The sequence below is a fragment of the Bufo bufo genome, chromosome 8 (assembly GCF_905171765.1).
Source record: "Bufo bufo chromosome 8, aBufBuf1.1, whole genome shotgun sequence".
In the NCBI taxonomy this organism is placed as follows: Eukaryota; Metazoa; Chordata; class Amphibia; order Anura; family Bufonidae; genus Bufo; species Bufo bufo.
In genome coordinates this window covers 17,240,951-17,257,149 of record NC_053396.1, presented here as the reverse complement: position 1 = coordinate 17,257,149, position 16,199 = coordinate 17,240,951, and the positions used below count along the sequence as shown (strand labels likewise).

Sequence of the window (16,199 nt, the reverse complement as noted above, 5' to 3'; positions counted from 1 at the left end):
GATCCTCAGCTCTTGGCCAGAGTAGAGAATGTCTGGAGGTCCTGTTCTGTGTAATGTTTAGTTTCCCCTGTGGGGGAGCTGCAGGAAAATCAAACACTTAAACTGCCAGGTTTCCCCACCAGTTACAGCTGATAGCCGGGGGCACTAGTAGGAGGGCAATTTGTGATCAGCCATTTGTTAAGAGACCCTTCTTACAAATAAGACTTTGTCTGAAGCTATCCAATCTGCCAACAACATGTTCTAGAGCAGGAGGAGCTGAACCGATTGAGATATATACACTCACCTAAAGAATTATTAGGAACACCTGTTCTATTTCTCATTAATGCAATTTTCTAGTCAACCAATCACATGGCAGTTGCTTCAATGCATTTAGGGGGGTGGTCCTGGTCAAGACAATCTCCTGAACTCAAAACTGAATGTCAGAATGGGAAAGAAAGGTGATTTAAGCAATTTTGAGCGTGGCATGGTTGTTGGTGCCAGACGGGCCGGTCTGAGTATTTCACAATCTGCTCAGTTACTGGGATTTTCACGCACAACCATTTCTAGGGTTTACAAAGAATGGTGTGAAAAGGGAAAAACATCCAGTATGCGGCAGTCCTGTGGGCAAAAATGCCTTGTGGATGCTAGAGGTCAGAGGAGAATGGGCCGACTGATTCAAGCTGATAGAAGAGCAACGTTGACTGAAATAACCACTCGTTACAACCGAGGTCTGCAGCAAAGCATTTGTGAAGCCACAACACGCACAACCTTGAGGCGGATGGGCTACAACAGCAGAAGACCCCACCGGGTACCACTCATCTCCACTACAAATAGGAAAAAGAGGCTACAATCTGCACGAGCTCACCAAAATTGGACTGTTGAAGACTGGAAAAATGTTGCCTGGTCTGATGAGTCTCGATTTCTGTTGAGACATTCAAATGGTAGAGTCTGAATTTGGCGTAAACAGAATGAGAACATGTATCCATCCTCTGATGGCTACTTCCAGCAGGATAATGCACCATGTCACAAAGCTCCAATCATTTCAAATTGGTTTCTTGAACATGACAATGAGTTCACTGTACTAAAATGGCCCCACAGTCACCAGATCTCAACCCAATAGAGCATCTTTGGGATGTGGTGGAACGGGAGCTTCGTGCCCTGGATGTGCATCCCTCAAATCTCCATCAACTGCAAGATGCTATCCTATCAATATGGGCCAACATTTCTAAAGAATGCTATCAGCACCTTGTGGAATCAATGCCACGTAGAATTAAGGCAGTTCTGAAGGCAAAAGGGGGTCCAACACCGTATTAGTATGGTGGTCCTAATAATTCTTTAGGTGAGTGTATAGCTTTGTGAAAAAAGAATAGGCACAACTTGTGATTTATTGATTTGAATTCCCTGCTTTTTCTTTACTTGGAGTCAGAGGCCGCCTACTGGACTCCTAAGCATATAAAGCGCAGGGATTTCAATCAAAAAGATACAACTTAAACTGAATCTTTTCCCTCAAAACTAAATATAAATCTGCTCAGCTCTTCCTGCTCTATAAGCTGCTGCTGGCAGATTGGATAGAGTTTTCATAGTGACAGGTCCCCTGTTCAGAGTTCTCCAGAGTTTTTTTAAAAAAAATCTGTGGACAGAACGTCAGTGCTGAGTCTACTTGGTAGGTATTGTCATCTGCTGTGCCGTCAGAATGCAAGTCGGAACAACAGCAGGTCCTGGTATGGTTTCTACAAGTTAATAATAAGAGGGAGTTTTTGTTATTTTTCAAATCTGAGCCCAAAGGCATACATTTTTAAATCTTGGAAACCCCTTTAGGCAACAAAAATGTAAAAATATATACTACATTTTGAGTTGGCTCCACCTTCTTCCTCATGATATTGAAACGCATAGTACAGTTTTACAATAGGATTTTTGTAACATCTTCCACGATTACGATGTTACTTATTAGTGGCATTGCCCACTAGATCCTGCCTTGTTTATTTTGGTGGATGGTTCCTTCGAGGTGTCGTTTTTGGTAGATGTCTGTAAGCTGAATCAGTGGCCAAGCACGCCAGGAGATGTGTGCGTTTTTCAAAGTTGTACTTCATTGTTGTGCTCGCTGTGATGAGCATATCCACAAGTTTCTTCACTGTGGAGCTTCTTCTGTGTTTTATTGTCTGGACAGGCAAAATGTCACGGAATCGGTAAGCCAGTTAGACCATTCCAGGAACAAGCTTTACTTTTTGGGACTCTGCAGTGAGAATTTCCATAGATATCAATAAAATAAAACTCCAAAAAGTTGAACAGCATCAGCAAATGTCTAAGTTAATCACCAAAAAGTTTAGGTATCCATATTCCTTCGGTGGTTGTCGGCTGAACGCTTGTTGTTCTTCTTGGAATCTCTTTGCCATACTAGCCATTTCTATTTGGTCCCCACTCCTCATCTGATATAAAGTATATCTTTATCCTAAAAGAGTCCCCATTGTCCTTTTCCTCTTGTGCTCTTCTTCCCCCTCCGCTGTACCAAACGCTAAGGTTTCATCATCGTTACAGCCAATAGTTTAAAATCAATTGCATGACCAAACCCTTAATTTAAATCCCGAAGGCAGAGCTTCCATTTTCCGGTGTAATAAAATCGTAATGAACTAGAAATAAGTGTGCGATTACATATTATGACTCAATATATGTTTTGTTGCAGCAGTCGCTGAATATTTTCGCTCACCGAAAAACAAAATTGCTGTATGCAAGGAGCGTTTTTTTTATGAAGCTATTACTGCAAATGAGTTAAGGGTGAGTTGGGATTAAAGAGAATGATTTTTCGGTGGGGGGAGGTCCCCTACTCAAGGTTTCTCTCTGTTACCAAGAGCTGAAGGCCACATAGTGGAGGACCTCTTGGACACCCAAAAAATTCAATGGACAGTGGGTTATGCTGAATGGGGACTTGACAGCGGACAGATTCCCTATAATCCCCTTCTGAGAAGGGGCGTTCAATCTCACTTATAGCTGTCTACACACTCTAAAGGGAGCCTAGTCCTAACCTAGTTCTGAAGGCTACTAAGGCGGCCATATACATTAGATGAATGTCGGCCAAGCTCACAGATTACGACAATGACAGAAACCAGGACAAAGAAAAATAGGTTATGTTGGTTTTTTACATGCCTAGTCAAAGAAGATATGTCACCACCAAGAGTGTCTGGTAATGACTTATTCCTATTTTTTACTCTGTATGGGTTGGGGGTCAAGAAGATAAGCTGTTATCTGCTCTAACTATCTTTTAGTAAAAGTTTTCATATTTCCCTTTTTTGAAGTGATATTCCAAAATGGGATGGTTTATAAATATGGTCATGAGGACACCTATAGTAGCCCATTTATAAAAAGAGTAGGGTGGTTCTCCATAAGGAGAGGTCTGCTGTCAATGAGACATCTGCTTGTCTATGGCTTGCTTACTCCAGAAGGATCAGTTGATGTGTGCATAATCATGGGACAGAGCCAAGGGTGTATCTGAAGAAGACTGTTATGGCATCCTGAGGCATCGGTGGCCCATCATAAGATAAGAACATAGTTTTAAGAGTGTTGTCAAGGCAGCAACCACCCATGTCACTACAATATTGTGATTATCTGGTCATATTGGATTTTGGTACCCTAGAGTCCTCTAATTGTATTCCTTGTAGGCCCCGTCATGTTTCATTATGCCCCTCGTGTTGATACAGTCCATTGACTATGCCTCTCGCAGCTTCTCCACGGCAGACTTTTCGGCTTTCATGTTGCACTTGAGAATCCTGCAAGTTGGATGGAGGGTGCTTATTGATAAAATGTCTTATTTGTCCTTTAAAGTCTGTCTTGGGAACTTCAGTTTGATGGTGAGATGAAGAAGACCCTTTATCGCTGCTGTGTAAAGCTGCAAGGGAATCTGGTGTTTGTGGTTAAGTAATCTTCCTCTAATGCAGGAGAAAAAACGCTAAAGCTTCAGTGCGGCCTCCCAGGATTCTTACATTTATCTGTATTTCCTTTTAATTCGCAGGATTTCTAGTAAACAATATTAAAAATAGACCCAGGCTCAATGCCAGAGCGCGCTGTATGTGCAGAGCCGTGAACGTTGACTTTCACTTCTCATTATGCAGAGATTGTATTAACCAGAATCATTGTTAGTGACCGGTGCTGTATTGTACAACCCACTGTTCTTCAGCATTTTGTTGCATCATAATCATAAATGACATTTCTGGTAAAAAAAACTGGGTGTTAGTACCAGAAAAACAACCCCAGCCCCTTGTCAAAGGAGGCTGCTGATCAAATTGGCTCCTCGTGGGCGGTGCCATCTTGTCAACCCACCCCTCTATTCTCTGTGTACACCCCTGGTAAAAACCAGGGAGTAATTACCATAGAAGCAACCCCAGCCCCTTATCAATGGAGGCTGCAGATCAAGTTGGCTCCTCATGGGCGGCGTCAACCTGTCAACCCACCCCCTCTCCTCTATGTATGCCTCTGAGGGCAAGGTTGTAAGTTTTGGTGTATAACCACTAAAAATGTTTCCACTCTGACATCTCAGTCAGTTAGAAATGACTTAGATTTTCCACTTTTTACCTATAGAGATGGAAGTGAGCGGTTGGACAAGCCCTCTAAATTACCATAGACACACCGCTAGAAATTCTACATATCAGGTGGACCTCAATGGTAAGCACTTGGATGATAGAAAAGGTAAAATTCACATAAGAGGTTGTGGAGGTCATATGCTTAGGAACAACAGTACAAAATCAACTTTGGAAAAGCCCAATATCTGGCACGAAGGGAAGCCATGCTGGGGCTATGAATCCTGGGAGATGAGGAGAATGGCACAGAAACAAACCCCTCAGTCTTCTGTCTCCCCTACTGTCAGTATGTTCTCAAGAAGACAGAGCAGGTAGTAACACATGACTACAGGATCAGACTACACAGGGTTGGCTTGTAGTCTGTAACCATGGAGACACAGTTTTACATATGAACGCTATACTCAAAATGGGAGGATTTATATATGTAAAAGTTATTAGCATTTTTTTTTTTTAATGTTCGACATATTTGATCAACAAAATAATGGCAAAAGTTTATTTACCCTTTAGATGCTCTATAGGAGACTCCATGGTCTTAAATTTTAGAAGTGCTCCAATGATCAAAATGCGTTGGAGTCATAGGCTTAAGTCCTGTCCGGGACGTTTTACTGCATTTGCACGTAACCTCCATTTTGACGCCACTTTAGATATCATTTTGGGGAACTGTATTACAAGGGGATTGTCTAATATGTTGTCATGTGAATTTCTTGCTGTAAGTCCATAAACTGTGTAATTGTAAAGGGTCTCTGTCCATTAAAGATATCGAATCTGGAAAATGCTCTTAGTGCAATTCCCTTTTATATATTTACAGTGGGTCCAAAATATACAGCTGTATAGTAGTTATCTGCTATAGAGAAAAGTACTGCATATTAGTGGAAACTTTAAAGAAATCTGACATTTTTGGATAAAATACTTATAATCTCACTTTGATTCTAGAATCAGACAGCTCAGCCATGAAATCTCGCATTGATCCGGAGGAGCGTCACAGAGCATTAGTTGCTAGATTTTGAGGGTTTGTTCATGGTGGTGCTGAGCAGGGGGTGATTAGCCGGTTCTTTTTTCCCCTGATTTACAGATTTAACAGGGATGGGTGGATAAGGACTTAACCCAATGACTGCTGGATGCTGTTTTTTTCGTCTACACACAGATCTTATATCTCTCACTGGGGTCTGTTTTATACATTTATAAATATATAATGGCGGTGCCTCTGAGTAAGTAGATCGGATCCGGTTGAATGTGTCACTGGCTGCATGTCCATTCTAGAAGGGGTGGAAGAATGCATGCAACCCCTAGAAACTAGGTTTTCTAGTTTAGAATTATCCATTGTCATCCTGTTAGGAAATTCTGTGTTAATAGGCTACATTCTGGGCCCTAATTTATTGGCCCTGAGATCATAGCGGCTACAGGAGCACCTCTTACTCTGGAGGACCAGACATTTCTATGGATCACAGAATTTAAGCATGTAATACTTTGTTTCTCCTGTGGAGGAGCTGCAGGGTAATTGAAGAATGGCTGGGTTCTCGAGCAGATTGCAGTTGAGCATTGGGATTCCCTGTAATCAGCTTATCTTTTAACTGAAAAGGATGGTCCAAAGTGGACAACCCTTTAATTCTTCGCTTTGAGCAACTGGCCCACTGGGAACCCCACTCAACAAATACATTTGAAGCCATATGGAATCCTTGGCTGAAATACAGAGGCCTTGACCCAGATATTCAGAACTCCATATAGCTTATGGGAGCCCGCAAGTGTGTATCACTCAACCTTCATTACACTTTGTATTCTAACATTCCTGACAGGAACAATTCACTTTCCCTGTACCCCCCCCCCCCCCCCCCCCCCGCGTTTTCTCTCCCCCCCTCCTCCCAACCCAGTTTATATGGTTATTATATCATGTTGAATGGATAATACTGTGTCTAACTGTACATGACCTTTATCTAATTGGCTATGAGAAGATATTATCTCTCTCGGTGACATGGCGCTAATTGGTCATGTTGACCACAATCTGTATGTGTACTGGGGGGGGGGGCGGGGGGGGGCATACGCTAACAGGGTGATTACATTACAGATAAATGTCTTTCACAATAAAAATGTTATAAAAAAAAATATATTTTTATATTACATTTTTTAAGAATTGTTGGTGCTGTTATTTTTAATTTTCCATGTCACTATGTTTGATGTAAAAAAAAAAAAAAAAAAGTCCTAAAATAATGCAGTTTTCATTCTGGCCACTGAGCCTCATTAAAGGGTAACACTTCCTGTTCTGTGAGATTACTTGTCATCTCATTATCTTCACAGGCCATATTACGATGACAAAGATGACACATACTGTATACATAGATAACACAGGATCCATCATTTACAATAGGTAATATTCACAGCTTACCTACTCCCCATCCCTGCCCAATGCCCTCTGCACAGTTCACAGAGCATGCTCGCAACACTCTCCCATAGAAGTCAGTCATCTCTAGTCTATTGTGTCTATGGTCCATGTAGCTGCTACAAAGCATCTCTGTAAATGTTAACAGCAGCTCAAGGAAGATGGACACCCTCATAATCAGGGCTGTCCTGTAGGGCCAAATCTTCCCTAGACTTTGAATAAACAGTAGTATCCATAGACCATGAAAAGTAGAATGAGTCTTGTCCAGATAGGGCACTATGTGAAACTTTACCACAGTCCATGGGATTGTGAAATTGCAATGAGAGAGGTTCAGCATGCTTTGGAGACCAGTTCTGTTTCTTTATCAGGTAACGTGCCCAACCACAAAATTCAGTGTATGACGAAAGCTTTCCAATTCATCAACACCAAGCAGATACACATCTGTGGCTGAAATTGAAAGCGTCCTCCAGGAATAGTTCTGCTTCAGAAGTTACTTCTTCTTGAAGACGATTACTTTCACACAATATGTGGCAGGTTGTTAAAGGAGTTGACATAATTTACCATGGTGATCTTTGGACCTCATGTTTACCCTGTGGCATGCCTTTCTGAAACCATGGAGTGTTTTATGTATATACAGTGAAAAGCTTTGTGTTCCCAAACCTAAGAAGATCTGCTCCCATCGTTCTGTATTCAGTGCCTATGAAGAAACACATTAGTAGAGATGTCTACTGTCGCAAGATCATGTCCTAGTGGTGAGCTCCAAGTATTTCTTGAGATGGTTTTTTCACCATGTCCTCTTACCAAACTTCAGACTCACTTGGTAATGAACTTCTGCAACCATATCCAAGTTGTACATCTGCTGTAGAAGTTAGGATGACTAATTCTATGGAGTCCGAGCAGTACTGAACCACATGCCCCATCCTCTCTGCCAGCATTTTGCTCCTTCTGAGCTCAACAAGATCCACCACCCTGACTGCAGACCTGCACATACTCTACCTGCCCCAACTACAACCAACTCATCATCTTGAGACGCTATGGCCATGAGGAGCTTTTTAGTAAGAGCTTTTTATGGTTCTGTGGTCACGGTATCGAATTGTAAAAGTTAATACTTCTTGATAGGTGTTAACGACAAATGTGGTTTATTTCAAGAAGTTCTCAACTTTGGAAAATACTTTCTTTTTAGAAGAGTCCCTTCACAATAAAGAGATCACAAAATGTCCCTCTACTGGGATCCCCGACCATCAACTGTAATCTGTGAGGAAATCTGGCAGTACTTTGAAATTTCTCTACCCAGAGAAAATTAGGTAATGCACAGTACCCATTCAAACCAGTGGGTTGGTCTGTGTAATACAAGAAATAACATATCCTCCAGAGGGAGAGACGCTCTTCATAATTGCGCTTCAGTTGAGGACACCCATCTTGAACTTTTAGGAAGCTATAAAGGATTAGAAAAACATAGCATGGTATTGATCCCAATGGCCTTACAATTACATTTTGCCCTACATGTATTTTATTTCAATGTAGGGCAAAAGAGTAGCGCTGAGGAGTATACCAATGGTAAGCACTGTTGCATCGCTGGGGTTCTGGGTTTGACTCGAAGAGTGACATCTGCAAGTGTTACGCAGTACATGTGGAACCACTGTGTCAACCGAACAGGTTTGACTTGTGGCTACTCCTAAGTGAGTTATCCTAACAGTCCCGTCACCCTTTAACCCCTATACAGGGATCTAGACTTTTCAGCAGGGGAACCACCAGACTGCAACCTCCTGGAGTAGTCTGTTTGGATGACAGCTGACCCATGGAAATCAAGCAACACCATAGTTGGTGACAGGCTGAGGTCAGGGCAGGCAGTGAAGGGTCCATATAGAGCACAGTTCGGGCAGCAGAGGATCAATATCCTGGAAACGCGCAGAAGTCTGTACATGAGCAGACAATGTCATACAGAAGATTTTTTGAAGGAAACTAGTTGACTAGGAACCTATTGCTCAGGCACCTCCCTGGTGCCTTAGGCACCTCAAGGTTACCAGCCATTGGCTAGTGAAGACTAGTGTGTGCACATTGGCCCTTTGAGAACTGAAAGGAGCAGGCGCCCTGTGGGCAGGCAGAGAGGCTGAGCCAGCACAGAGCTACCCCAACGGCCTGGAAGAAGAGCGGTGCGGGAGGTGGGTGAATGAATTTAGATTATGGAGACAGGTACTGATGTGAGTGATGGAAATCTCTGTACGGCACTGTGGAATATGTTAGCGCTATATAAATAAAATATCGTGTCCAATCTGTGGTTGCTCCAAAACCCAACTACACCGTCTGCGGAAGACCACCCTAATCTGGTCCAGATTTCCCAGATATTCTATTCCCTTTGATTATAAACTCTTTTTAGACATGAAGGGTCCACATCCCGGTAGGTGCCAGGTGGCATCACCTTTTTTTTTTTTTTCCTTGTTCCAAGGTGCCCATGGCATTATTGCTTCACCCGCTTCCTTTACACATCCCAAGCAGCCAAAACGAAATAGTGCCCCTTGTTTTAGGTCCAGTTTCCTTAACAAGTGTGTGGTTATGTGGAAATCTGTGTGACACAGGAGCTTTGTTTCACATGATCTTTCTCTGTATCCAGCCATTGCTCAGACAATACGTACATTGTTATCCCCGCTGTACATATGTTACCGGAGGTCTCGGTCCTACAGGAACGCAGAAGAGACCAAATAAAGTACAAGACGGCGTGGGCACTAACATGTAACATACACATTGTGTGGGTCATGCTCATTGCCGCTTCCCATCATGTGATCAGATGTGACCGTTTGTGGGATAATGTTTTGCATTGTGCCCCTCACCTCTTAGAATATGTGATCCAGGGGTTTGGAATTTCGGCCCCACCCGTCAGAATGTGTTGTAAGATGTCGCTGAATCCCCATAATTCTGGGTTATACAGGGACTGAAGTCTGGTTAACTGCTTGATGACCATCCCTTTAAAGATGCCATCTCTATCCTGTGGTTCTCCAGCTCGTGTGAAACTACCCAACGTGTCCTCACACGTTGGAGACCACTGGGCTAACACAATTTTATCCTGAGTTACAGAGCCACCAGATGATGATGGCGTTTTACAATCCTACTACTACCACACTAGATTTCACATAGAACAACATGGGCCGATCACTAGATCTCTCAGTCATCCAACTGGGGCTTATTGCTAGATTTTAAACTTGCCCATAGATCTCCTGACACAACAGGAAATGGTCTCACACAGGCCCAAAAGGGGCTGATCAATAGATCACATTGGTCTGATGGGTTAATCACTAGATCTCATTCTGATATGACAGGGGATGATCAATAGATCACACTCTGTCCCAAAAGTGGCCAAACAGTAAATTATACACTGGCCCAGAAGTGGCCGATCACTAGATCACACAGCGGCCCAGATGTAGATAATCACAAGATCACACACTGGCCCAGAAAGTTCTGATCGCTAGATTACACAGCGGCCCAGAAGTGGCCGATCACTAGAGTGCACTGGACAGGGCTTAATCACAAGATCTTACACTAGGTCACTGGAGCACACACTGGCCCAAAAATGGCTAAGCAGTAGATCTCCCACTGACCCAAAAGGGGCTGCTCACTAGATCACAAATTGGTCTGACAGGGTTTAATTATTAGATCCCATACAACAGAAGAAAATCACATTATGAATCCAATAGGGAGTTACTAGAGATCCCTTAATCTCATACTGATCCAACAGGTGGTGCTTACTTACATTACCTGCTCAACTAGGACCAGGCACTAGGTTTTCCATTGGCCCAACAGTATCTAATAACATTTTCAATAGGACTTTCTATAACAGGAGCTTGGATAGACACCACGGCTTGGGTTATATGTGACCCAAAATCTCTAGTGCCTGGGATCTCTGTTTTTCCATTGGATCACTATCAGCTGAGAGCTGTACCAGTATTTTAGGCTCGGATGCTCTGAGGAGTCCTTGAGTTTCCTTCAGAAGATGTTACAGACACCTGAGGCCATCACCACCACCACCAATTAGGACAAAACAAAAAGACTACTACACCAGAACTTTCCCCTTCATGTAATCTCCAGCCATCTTGGCCTACACTCCTTTGGCATCTTGTTGACATGCACACAGAAATAAGTTGGGGACTTGCCAACATAAATCCTGCTCGGGACAAAGCAGAGCCGAGGCGTTGGACAGGTCTAATGTACAGTATACCATGTCACAAACAGTTCCTCGCAGCTTACAAAAGGCGGAAATAGGAAGACAAGGTACTGCAAGCGCTGCTGCCTTGGAGATGTGTTGACAACACAATACAGGCATAACCCAAACTGTTGCTGTATAGAGGTGTTGGGAACATTCAGGTCTTCGCACTGATAAAATACTTTACACACCGCAATCTCTCCCTGACCCTTCTTTGCTATGGAAAGGAATTTCTCTGCTTCATTTCTCAGCCTCAACCTTCGTGACTTCACAAGTGAAACATATTTTTCGCATTGAAGGCTTGGCTTTATGTTTGGCAGCAAGAATGGACTCCGCGGACAATGGTTGGGGAAACTTTTCCATTGTCTAAACTGTTGTCTTCGAAAAATGGACTCTGTTGACCAGATAACGTATTGAATTCCACCGACCTGTTGTCTATGAAGGGTCTTTTCATCATAACGGCCAGCGACCATGACATTTGGGTCTTCAGCATATGACTGAATCCAAGATGCATTGTGTGTCCTCAGCTCTGAGAACATTAGTTCAGCTCCATCTCCATTGTCCCATGTTGTATATAACGGTCATTGATTTGTCATGGCCACTTTACATACAGCAAAATTTTGCATGTGTTACTTCTCCGAGCGTTGCGATCTCATAAACCTTCCTCCACTCTCCATCTACACTGATGGTAGTTGTCGTGTAAGGCAGTGGCACCCCGCAGGATTGTCACAGGAGCCTTTTTGAATAACAAAAGGCTGTATTCACTTCTTGCGTAGAGGTACAGCATGCTTGATGGTTACTGACGCTTTTAGGTACATCCACACAGGACATTATCTGTGACTCAATGTGGATTTTCTTTTCCGTGTGGATGCATCACGTAGACATGCGCCACAGATTTCACTCTTTGCACCCATTGCACATTTGTTGGGGGTTTTGCCATGGGAGCCCGGCAAAATCCACTGCAGATTTTTGAGCTGCTTTGTATGTGGCTGTACAAGATGCTTGGTGGTTGCAATTGACGGATAATATTCGGAACTATTGTGTTGATATCAACTTCAACTTTAGATATACCGGTCTCTTTATCATGGCCAAGGAGAGCGCGCACAACATCACTAGTCCTACAGAGGCTCAGGATAGACCCAAGATGGCTCTCAGCTTTTGTCCGAACCGTCTCTACTGTTTTTAATCTCTGTGAGGCTATCCCCTGCGGCTGCTACAGCCTACCTCACCTGGGCCTTATCCAAAAAGCTTCAGCAGCCACTGGACTTCAGAGGACCAGTGCCTCTGTGGGTCCTTGCCACTGCTAGACTTCTGTCCTTCACCGAATAACCTACCCACGACGGTACATCCAAACATGTACCATATTCTGCCCAACACTTGGGGGTCCAAACAGTCCAAGTCTTTTTAGGAGTACCGTACTACAGTACAGTAACTCCACTTCACTTGAGCTTGACATGGAAGCTGCGTACAGTGTGTGTCCACAACTCCACAGGAGATTACTTGCTCACCGTTGGACCTTCGCGCACGTAGGAGTAGGGTTCACTGACAGATGCTTGGTCTTTGGCTGTCTTCCTCAGTGCATCAGCTTGCTCCTAGATGGTTGCGTACGGTTTGGCTGGAGGCCACCTTTAGAAATTACTGCTTGCCTGGAGCCGTTGTAGATGAATACGGATGACTGCTTGACATTTAATTCTGTATGAGGAAGCTGCCCCTTTAAGAACAGTTGAGGATGATTGTTCGCCCGGTCGCACTGCTGTGGAGTTGTATACACACGTGTACATGGTTTATTTTTCGAGAATGTGCGTGGAGTGTGAACAGAGAGACGGAGAGTTGTCAGGGTTCGCGGCCTGGGAATCATCTCGTGGGTGTCCTCAGTGGGGGCTTCACCTGTAAATGGCAGGAAAGAGGAGGCCGTGTGAGCAACGTCTAGAAGCAGTGAGCTCTGTGGAGCAAGTGTGGAGAGCAGGAGCTGCAAGTCTATATTACTGGAGGGAGGGGGGGTCATCAATAATGTTTTGTTTTTTATTTCTCATTACATAATTGAGCTTTCACTTGTCATAATAATAGTGACATTATATTTAGCTCGGCACAGAAAGTCCTTCCCAATAAAAGCGTAATCTAATTATTGGGGCCTGGAAATTACACTACACAGAGCCAGCGCTGCATCCAGATTGTCTGACTCTTGTTTAGCGTGGACCCTTTAAGGCACCCTTCACAGACATTGTACTTTGAATCCATATGCAAATGAGCTCTTAAGTGCTCTGAGGGCGGACCCAGGCCACTCTGTGCACCCTTGCTCCGCCTGCTTCATCTGCCAGCCCCTCCCTTTTCCTATTGATTGACAGGGCCAGGCAAGATGACTATACAGGAACATGTCCCTGGTTCCTCTCTTTCTTCATACTCCTTCTCCCAATAGGTATTGGTCCCATCTCTCCACCTGCTGACACATCCAATGTAAAGCCTCTCATTAGCATCGTAATATTCTACCACTTCCACATTCAGTCAGGGGCAGACATATCATAGAACACCATAGCAGAACGAGTAAGCCCCCTTCCCCCTGTTTTTTTTTTGTATGTTTTTAAATCTTTTGCATCTCCACACAGTAAATATGTTATACATTTTATTGTAATTTTGGCTGTCTGCAGCCACCACTAGGGGGGGGCTCAGTATATAGGACTTTATAACTATGATTGAGCTCAGGCAGCTGTAAAATCTCTTTGCACTAAGCTCCCTCTAGTGTAAATTTGGCTGTCTGCAGCCACCACTAGGGGGAGCTCAGTATATAGGACTTTATAGTTAAGATTGAGCTCAGGCAGCTGTAAAATCTCTAAGCTCCCTCTAGTGGTGACTGCAAGAAAATGCAGTGGATTTTTGTCAGAAAGCAGAAGCTTTGTTGCAGGGCCCCCTTCCCCCGTAGGCCCCAGCAGTCCTGTGGTATGTCTCCACAGTAAATATGCCACTACCTGTTAAAGAGGACCCGTCAACTCTCCTGACATGTCTGTTTTACTATGTAATGAAATTTCGGGAGCATCTATTCCATACTTACCAACATTTCAGTTGTTAAAATAGGGGCATATAAGCGTCAGGCCTGGGAACACCCCAGAAACACCCACCTGGGGGCGGAGTTTGCATCTGCCCCATCCATTTTTTTGCAGGACAGCGCAAATGTGTCGGGACTGTCTCTGAAAGTCAAGAACAGTCCCAGCAAATAAGGGACTAGGGATGAGCGGAGGAAACATCCGAAGTTGATTTGCATAAAACTTTGTTTCAATACTGTATGGAGCGAGCGCTCTGTACAGTATTAGAATGTATTGGCTCCGATGAGAGACTTTGGGTAATAACTTCAGAAATTGATTTATACTGTAAAAAAAAAAAACATTTCCCGAACTCTGGTTTGGTTCCAAGGTCCATCAGTATAAATCAATTTCTGAAGTTATTACCTGAAGTCTCGCAAGACTTTGCGAAGGAATAACTTCTGCTCATTGGAGCCAATACATTCTAATACTGTACAGTATTTAAACTAAGTTTTATTCAAATCGACTTTATTGATTCGCTCATCCCTATAAGGGACAGTTGGCAACTATATGCCATTCTCATGACTCTATGTTGTGTAGTTCCTCTATTATTCCTGCTAGAAGTTATGAATGAATTACTAGCAGTTTGCAATAAAGCTCCAGATGGGTGTAATTAGATGGAGGGGGGGAGGGGGTCCCCTGCACAGTCTAACGCTATCCCGTCAGTGCTGCCGATGCCACATGCCAGGAGAGGTTCCAGGTCCTCTTCGATGAATTAATTCACTTATGCTTAGAAATTTGTTTAAAAAAATTGCTTTGTATGCATTGCACTATTCCATACCTAGACAATATGGTTACTGGCGACGCTACCTTGGCATCACTATATTGCCAAACCAGTTTACCCAGTCCCTTTTTTCTGTGTCATGTGCCCAGGAATACAAATGCACCCTGTATGCCCAGTACTACACCTCCCAACATGGAGCATGGTTCTCAGAAGAACATGTACAGTTAGGTCCATATATATATATTTGGACAGAGACGACCTTTTTCACCACAATGGATTCCGATGCGGTTGAAGTTCAGACTTTCAGCTTTAATTCAGTGGGTCGAACAAAATGATGGCATAAAAAACGTGAGGAACTAAAGCATTTTTTTTAGACTCAATCCCTTCATTTCAGGGGCTCAAAAGTAATTGGACAAATTTAAATAATTGTAAATAAAATGTTAATTTCTAATACTTGGTTAAAGAACCCTTTGTTGGCAATGACTGCCTGAGGTCTTGACCTCATGGACATCACGCTGTGTTTAATGCTCGGCCAGGTCTTTACTGCCGCGGTTTTCAGTTCCTTTCTGTCTGAAGTTTAGTCTTTAACCAGTGAAACGCTCTATTGGGTCCAGACCCGGTGACTGACTCGGCCATTCAAGAATATTCCACTTCTTTGCTTTAATAAACTCCTGGGTTGCTTTGGCTTTATGTTTTGGGTCATTGTCCGTCTGTATTACGAAAGGCCGATCGATCAGTTTGTCTGGATTTGATCACACAGTATGTCTCTGAAAACCCCAGAATTCATCCGGCGGCTTCTGTCCTGTGTCACATCATTAATAAACCCTAGGGCCCCGGGGCCACCGGCAGCCATGCATGCCCAAGCATCACACTGCCTCCGCCGTGTTCTACAGATGACGCGGTATGCTTTGGATCATGAGCTGTACCGAGCCTTTACCATACTTTTTTCTTTCCATCATTCTGGTAGAGGTTGATCTTGGTTTCATCTGTCCAAAGAATGTTCTTCCAGAAGTGTGCTGGTTTTTTAAGATGTTTTTTATTTATTTAGCAAAGTCCAATCTAGTCTTCTTATTCTTGAGGCTGATGAGTGACAGTGACCCCTCTGTGTTCCCTTTCATGCCGTCTTCTCTTGGACATTGATACGCCTATATCCTGGAGAGCGTTGGTCACTTGGTCGGCTGTCGTGAAGGGGCTTCTCTCCACCATGGTAATTATTCTGCCATCATCCACCACTGTTGTCTTCTGTGGGCGTCCAGGTCTTTTCGCGTTGCTGAGGTCACCAGTG

At 43.5% G+C, this 16,199-nt stretch overlaps 1 protein-coding gene across 3 annotated transcripts in view; it reads left to right on the top strand.

The window, feature by feature from the left end:
• NACC2 (NACC family member 2) overlaps positions 1 to 16,199 on the top strand; it is a 119,638-nt gene that overhangs the window by 61,671 nt on the left and 41,768 nt on the right. The gene's annotated exons all lie outside the window — the stretch shown is intronic.